The sequence below is a fragment of the Sapajus apella genome, unplaced genomic scaffold, assembly GCF_009761245.1.
Source record: "Sapajus apella isolate SASKATOON/1434 unplaced genomic scaffold, GSC_monkey_1.0 scaffold24, whole genome shotgun sequence".
In the NCBI taxonomy this organism is placed as follows: Eukaryota; Metazoa; Chordata; class Mammalia; order Primates; family Cebidae; genus Sapajus; species Sapajus apella.
This window is the reverse complement of record NW_022436964.1, coordinates 2,714,574-2,722,423: the sequence shown is the minus strand read 5'-3', so window position 1 is coordinate 2,722,423 and position 7,850 is coordinate 2,714,574. Positions and strand designations below refer to the sequence as shown.

At 36.9% G+C, this 7,850-nt stretch overlaps 1 long non-coding RNA gene across 1 annotated transcript; it reads right to left on the bottom strand.

The window, feature by feature from the left end:
- Positions 1–943: 943 nt before the first annotated feature.
- Positions 944–5,110, bottom strand: LOC116559717. Its single transcript, XR_004272580.1, has 2 exons — positions 4,991–5,110; positions 944–1,176 (listed from the first exon to the last, which is right to left on the bottom strand). It is a non-coding gene; the product is annotated as an uncharacterized LOC116559717 (long non-coding RNA).
- Between the last annotated feature and the right edge of the window lie 2,740 nt (positions 5,111–7,850).

The following is a 7,850-nucleotide window of genomic DNA, read 5'->3' as shown; positions in this document are numbered from 1 at the left end:
ATCTTACAACAAATCCAGTCTCTGCTCCCTCCTTTTACAAAGACCAATTACTTTGGTTCTTGGAGGTGCACATTTTTGCTGTGCAAAGCAGAAACTGAGTTTTCTGAAGCTAGATAGCTCTGTGGGGGTCCAGCTAACCTGAGTAGAAAAAATAGCCATACTTATATTGTATGATACATAGCAATTTTTAATTTTTTACAGATATTATCTCAATATATCTGTGTAAAACTCCCATGAGTGAAGAAACTATTATTATAAAATGGTATCTGACTTATTCAGGCTCCACCAGCAGTGAATGCTTAGACAAGCAAAACATCCATTAATGCAACAGATATTTATTGAGTGCAGCTGTGGTCTGTTTGCGTTCCTCTACCCCAAATTCATGTTAAAACCTAATCAAGGTGATGATATTAAAAAGTGGGGCCTTTGGGAGGTGATTAGGTCATAAAGATAGAGAGAGAAATTTGTGCTTTTATTTAAAAAACCCTAGAGAACCACCCAGTCATTCCAACTATATGAGGACACAGTGAGAAGATGCCATCTGTGAAGCAAAGAGAGATCTCTCACCAACAGTGAATCTGCTGTTGCCTTGATCTTGGACTTTCCAACTTCCAGGAGGGTGAGAAATAAATTTCCATGGTCTCTAAATTACCCAGTCTAAGGTATGTTGTTATAGCAGCTCAAATGAACTGCAACAAGCAGATAATATGAGACATCTCTATTTTGCAGGGAACTGACGTTAGAGTCTGGATATATTCGTCCATTTTTATGCTGCTGATAAAGACATACCTGAGATTGGGCAATTTACAAAAGAAAGAGGCTTGTTGGACTTATAGTTCTACATGGCGGGGGAGGCCTCACAATCATGGTGGAAGGTAAAAGGTATGTCTCACATGGCAGCAGACAAGAGAAGAAAGCTTGTACAGGAAAACTTCCCTTTTTAAACCCATTAGATCTCATGTGACTTATTCACTATCACGAGAACAGTAGGGGAATGACCCACCCCATTACTCAGTTACCTCCCACTGGGTCCCTCCCACAACGCGCAGGAATTCAAGATGAGATTTGGGTGGGGACATAGTCAAACCACTTCACCAGATGAGACAAAGTCCTTTCCGTCATGACCCTTAGATTTCAGCAGGGGAAATGGTAAATGAATAGAGACAGTGATAAGTCCTGTAAAGAAAATAAAAAAGAAAGAGGTTACAGAGAAACTGGAGCTGAGGGATGTTATTTTAGACAAGGTGGTCAGAGAAAGCATCTTTGCTTTTTTTGACAAAGAGAAAGAGATGTCATATCATATCAACTGACTGATGAAAAGCAGTCAGTTATGTAAAGAGGACATTCCAGGCAGAGAGAACAACAACAAAATGCAAAGATCATAGCCTTTGGTGTGTTTGAGAAAGTGCAAGAGATTGATGTAGCTGGAGAGAAATGAAGTTGAAGAGATAGGCAAGGACGAGATTGTGTAGTTCCTTCTGAGGTCCTGGAAAAGACTTTTAATTTAAACTCAAGAGATAATGGATGCTGACAGGGATTTTCCAATCCAATTCTGCTCAGAACTTTGAGGACATAAGAAGTGGAAGATACTGTGCTAGAACATCAAGTCGTATTTTAGTTCTCAATTCTCATTATAAGGAAGAAAAGCAGAGAAAAGAAAAGAGTTTCCCCTAGAGCCTAGAATTTGAAGCTATTAATATAAAAGTATACTTATAATGTACTGACTTCATTAGGGGACTCATCTTACAGACAAGCAATGCTCTTTAAAGTCAAGGGCTATGTCTTACGTACATTTTGTTCTGTACTGCACACAAATCAATGTCTTACATTTCCAATCAGTGCTTTGTGAAATGCACTGAATGGCCTGATATCTACTGCTCTGTCCAACCCAAGTCTGCAAAATCCTGATAGGAGATGCCATGGTATTTGAAATCGCTGTAACAGAACAGAAGGACCCAGAAAGCAGCCCTCACAAGCACTTGGCTTCACAGAGCATGTGCTATAGATCCAGGCATCCAATTTGTCTGTAGTGGGGTATTGCTAATCCCTGAGGAAAGTGTGTAATAATTCAGTTATTTCTGCAATGCATTTTCTTTGTTTAAATCTACATTTTCCCTTGTACTTCTCCAAAAAAAAGTGTAGGGGATCACTTATATTAATCCTCTAGATTGCTAAGGAAAATCCATTTCTACTTCTCTAATAAGACTCTGAGAGGTGACAAACTCAGATTAGCTAGCAACATCAGTTTTTGACACAAGAGTTGGATTTTACCCAGGAATCTCAACTATAAGCTCCTAAGAGAGAAACTTTTTTATTAAGGATTTTTTTAATGATCCATATCAAAGTGCATGCCAGTAATGACAAAAGCAAATTTGTTCTAGAATGCTGCATGAAATAATGGTGTCATCTGAAATGCTAATGAATCTTCACTGACTTCACCATGGCCCAATTTGACAGGAAGGTGGGAGTCCCAGCGAATGAGTCACTGGAAATACAGAAGCACAAGTGGTAACAGTTATTTATTGTTCATATGACTCGGCACATTAAAAAATGTTGTAAATCCTTGTTATATATATCACTTGCAAATTCACAGACTGAGAAGGGAAAAAGAAAATTGTCCACAAGATGTTGGAGCTGGGATAATTTTTCCATTTTTCTATCTTTATAATACATCAATCTGCATGTCCAATGTGACAGCCTTAACCATATGTGGCTAATGTCCATTTTGTGTTGCTATAAAGGAATACCTGAGGCAGGGTAATATACAACGAAAAGAGGCTTATTTGGCTCACAGGTCTGCAGGCTGTACAAGCATGGTGCCAGTATCTGCTGGGCTTCTGTTAGGGTCTCATGAAGCTTTTACTGGTGGCAGAAAGAAAGAAGAGCCAGCGTGTCACATGGTGAGAGGGAGAGCAAGTGAGAAAGAGGGGAGGAGGTGCCAAGCTTGTTTTAGCAATCAGTTCTCTCAGAAACAATAGAGTGAGAATTCACACATTACCGTGGGGAGGGTACAAAACTTCATGAGAAATCCACCCCCATGACACAAACACCTCTCAATAGGTCCCACCTCCAACAACGGGGATCACATTTCAACATGAGATTTGGAGGGGACAAGTATCCAACCCATATCAGCTAATGAGCACTTCACTGTGACTGGTCGAATGGAGAAACAAAATTTTAATTGTATCTAATTTCATTAATTTAAATCTAACGACAAATGCCCAGTTCCATGATTGTAAAACTGACAGTATGTTTGGAACAGCTTGGTTATGTGAATCTGCTTTTTTCCACCATTCAACGGACACTTATTGAGACCTATTTTGTGTCTGACTACTAAGCCTTCCATTTACTAATTCAAGCAAGATTTAATCTCTGCCTTGGAATTGCTTAGCGCCTAGAGGAAGACAGAGAGAGAAACAAATGATTATACAGAGATTACATGCAGTTTGTGAACACAGGCTATGAAACAAGGTTCTGGACTTGGTTTTGAGGCGTTTACACAGTAGCTGACAAGACTTAAAGGGAAGAAAGAATTTTCAAAATCAAAAGACATTATGCAAACTCTAGATCATATCAAACATTATTAAGTTTCTCAGAAGTTATAATGTAAGAATGGAAGTTTGAGGAGAAAATTCACTGGTCAGTTCATAATTTAATTTTTAAGAGACCTTATATTTTAGAACAGTTTTTAGGTTCACAGCAAAATGGAGTAAAAAGTACAAAAGTTCACCCTCTGCCTCCACAGCCTCCCCCAATCAATATCCCCTGCAGTGGAGTGGTACTTTTGTTACAATTGATGAGCCTACACTGACATATCAATCAACGTTTATAGTTTGCGTTAAGGTTCACTCTTAATGTTGAACATTCTATGGGTTTGGACAAATGTATAATGACACATAGTCACCATTATAGTATCATACTGTAGTTAAATATGTAGAATCGTGTATCTGCCCTAAAAATCCTCCATGCTCTGCCTATTCATCCCTCTGTCTCCCCCATCTTTGATCTTTTTACTTTCTCTATATAAATCTACTTTTTCAACTGTATCTTTTATGAAATGTAAAAACAGATGAAGTAGTTATGATGAACACTTAGCATTTAGTTTGATATTTGTTTTAAGTGTAATTACAGATGAGATTTTGAAGACAGTGGGGAAAAATGTAAAATGTCTCAGTAATTTTTCACTTTGATTACATGCTGAAATGATAACAGTTTGGCTATATTAAGTGAAATAAAACATGTCCTTAAAATTAATTTTACCTATTTACTTTTGCTTTTTTAATGTGACTACAAAAATTTTAAATTATATATGTGGATTACATTATATTATTGAACAGTGTTACTTTAGAGTTATGATAACTAAACTCCAGAAATATCATTAACAGGAAGATCAATCATTTTGCAGACGTTACGAATAAACTGCCTTCCACTCTATTGCATTAAGTTAATATTAGATAGAATTTAAGAAATTTGCCTGAGTAAATACAATTAACTACTGGCTAACATTAAATCATCATAGGTTGATGTGTGGATTCAGTACAGCAACATAGGGAAATTCAATATTTTAAGTGTACATCTATAATGTAAGTCCCCATTTTTAATGTGATAACCATGGACCTTATAATCAGAAACCCCATTTTGCCCATAAACATCACCCCTCATATTGTCCCCAGTATTTTGGTGTTCCATCTTCCTACATATGGGTCCTCAATCTAATACAAATGCCACAGTTTTGCCCCAAAAATGAAAGTAGGCAGATATGAACTAGTTTATTTTTATCCTGAGCTGACAGCATTTTCTCTTCTTTCTACCTTGTCAAATATTAAATATGAAATCAGAAGAGAGGAGGGAGGAGAAGACACTGTAAAGGGTTTTTAGAGAGCAAACAAGTGGGAGGTTATACACCTGCACTCTCTTCCTTCCTCAGTTCTTAGATTCACTGATGCTTCAAGGGGGAAATAACACTTAAAAGTGTTGTATTGGTACTCACGCTCAATCCATAACTCTCCTCTCATCTGTGCTTCTACAGTGCTGGGGACTGGAAGGAGAGGCAGTAATGGAGACTCTAAAAGTGATCTTTTCATGCTTACTCAGCTCTCTCCCAGTTCCTGTATCCTGCATGTGACATGCAGAAGGACATGAGGAAGCTTTGACTGAATTCTGAACAGCACATTATTATTCTGCTCCAACACACGCTCTTAGACCAGCTTTGTTTTGGCCTCCACGTCAGATGATTTTCATGAGATATTTGAAGTAATCCATAACAAAATAGCAAACCTATTTCTAGATGGGTACAGAGGTTTGTCTGCCCACAAAAGGAGAGCTAAGACATGTACCCACGGTATTTGTAAGTGCTGAGAGGGATATCTGACATGTACCACTTAGCATCATTTATCTACCACCTCCTTTCCTATTTGAATGGAAAGATGGCATGATTTTCTTTAGCTTGCAAGTCCTATTTTTAAGAAATTAAATAACGGAAGAATCGTGACGAGCGCTTGAAAGATGAAGTCAATGTAGCTCTGTTGTAAAGTTCCGTTAAGATGTGGGGTCACTTTCTGGTCCTCCAATGCACCATGATAGTTCTCGCTTTATGATGGCTCCTTGTCCAGGATACTCTTCCCATCTCATGCTTACAGCTCCTTCTCTAACTCGTCTTCATCCTTCAAGTCTAAGTTTAAATGCCATTTTCTCAGCGAGGCTAAATATAGAATAATATAAACTTAAAATTAAAATAATGATTGAAACTCTAATTTCTTAAATCTAGTGAAAGCAGTAATGCTGAGAGACATTGATAAAGCGTTGAGTCATCTATAAGTACCCCGATCTCCAGGGTAACTAGAGGTACCCTTCTAGCGTGCCTGAAGACACATTTGCAGATTTGCCTGTACTTCTTCATAGCATACAACACGATTGTAATAACCTGTTCAACACCTGTCTCACTAGATAGACTATAGGTAAAAAAGCAAAGAGACTGTCAAGTCAGAACAAAAATAGGCTCTGTGAGGGAAAATATTGATCAGGACTACTATTCCCAATGCCTAGCATAGTACTTAGGTACTGAATAAAGATTTATTGAGTAAATGAATAAATAAATGCAAGAATGGAGAAATTATGTGTCATGCTCATCAGTAAGGTTTTACTGAAAAAGACATGTTGGGAAACAGACCACATACCATGTATATATGGAAAGATAGAAATCAGTAAATAGGGTATCTCATTCACTTTTCAATATAAAGCACTTCGGTATCAAAAGTCTGAACTTGTTATTTAACCAGCTGTTAGATATGGTATTGTGAGCTTTATCATTATCTATATAGCAGGAAGTAATTTTAAAATTCCAAAGTTAATAAATCAATCATCTGTATGTGTGTATAAGTAGGATGTACTATTACAATTAGAAAAAAAGAAGCAGGCTGGGCATGGTGGGAGTGTCTTTTAGCATGCTAATGCATTATAAATACCACATAATGAGCAGTGGGTATTACCAGAGATCGTTTTAATTGCCATCTTGGTTTTGTTGGGTTGTTGGCTGACTTCTTGACCATATCTCATTTTATCAGAGGGAATTTTGTGGCCTGTAACTTGTGAAACCAGTAATGCTGACTTCCTATCTTATCCTATGACTAAAAATGCCTAACTCCCTGGGAACATAGCCAAGCAGGTCTCAACTTCATTTTAATCAGCCCCTATTCAAGATGGAGTCGCTTTGGTTGGATCACCTCTGACAAAATGAGCCTTGTTTCTAATTTAATTTTCATTTATCTTTCACACTCTCTAACTCTCTAAACAGCCCATTATTGTAAACAACCTCACAGCTTTGGGTATTGTCCTAGTTTCTAATTAAGTGGATATCTTAAGAATGTATCATGAATATACAAGAATTAACAAATAATCCCCCATAAAGAAACAGCCTTAAGCATATTGGTGTTCTCACCCAACACCATGACTATGATTCCCTTTAAATATCCAAGGAGTCTACATGATAATCCAATGCAATAATAACAAAAATAATAATGTTACAGAATTTTTAATGCTATCTCAATAGTTATCCATAAAATGTCTACTGTATAATACTATAAAGTCAAAATTAAAATAATGATTGACATTTTTTTCACTTTTTAAAACTCATAAGAACAGGAAGACGCTGGGAGAGAGTAATAAAGTTTTAATTATCTATAAATTCAATGAAAAGTCTGAGTGATCAGGCTATTTGTTGCTTGTTAGAATCATAGTATCATATAATCATATAATCCCAGAGTTGAAAAGAGCAGAAATGAGTCATTTTTTCCAATTTCTCATCCAGTGCTTCTCAGCTTTTTGCCAAAAGTTACCAACAAATAATCATCCTGCCTGGGTTAAATACTCTTTCCCAATGAGATTCACAGTGACTCTGAAATGTCCTAACTTTCAGAAAATTTTCCTTTGTATTGAGACAAAACTATGTGTAACTTTCATGGGTTGGTATAACCCATTAGAACTACCCAGAATAAAGCCAATCCTCATTTCCTATTAGAGACTTTCTAACATTTGAAGACTTCTTTTGTTCTTCTGAGTCTTCTCCTTCCTCTTTACTCAGTAAGGTTGCAGATATCCTCCAGTAAGGAAATCCGCCTTTAGAAAGCACATCCTCCTATCCATAGTCTCATAAGTACTGTGTTATTTATGTTTTCAAGAATGTCTATTACTTTGGGTTACATTTTAAAAATATAGGAAGAGCTGGAATATCAGACATAGAGAACCTTGTCATAGAAGGAAGCTTAGGAAAAAGAAATCTAAACATTTGTGCTTGGAAGGAAATCCCTAAGTGAGGTGATGGCTTCCAAGATTAAGAGCTTGGAACAAATCCA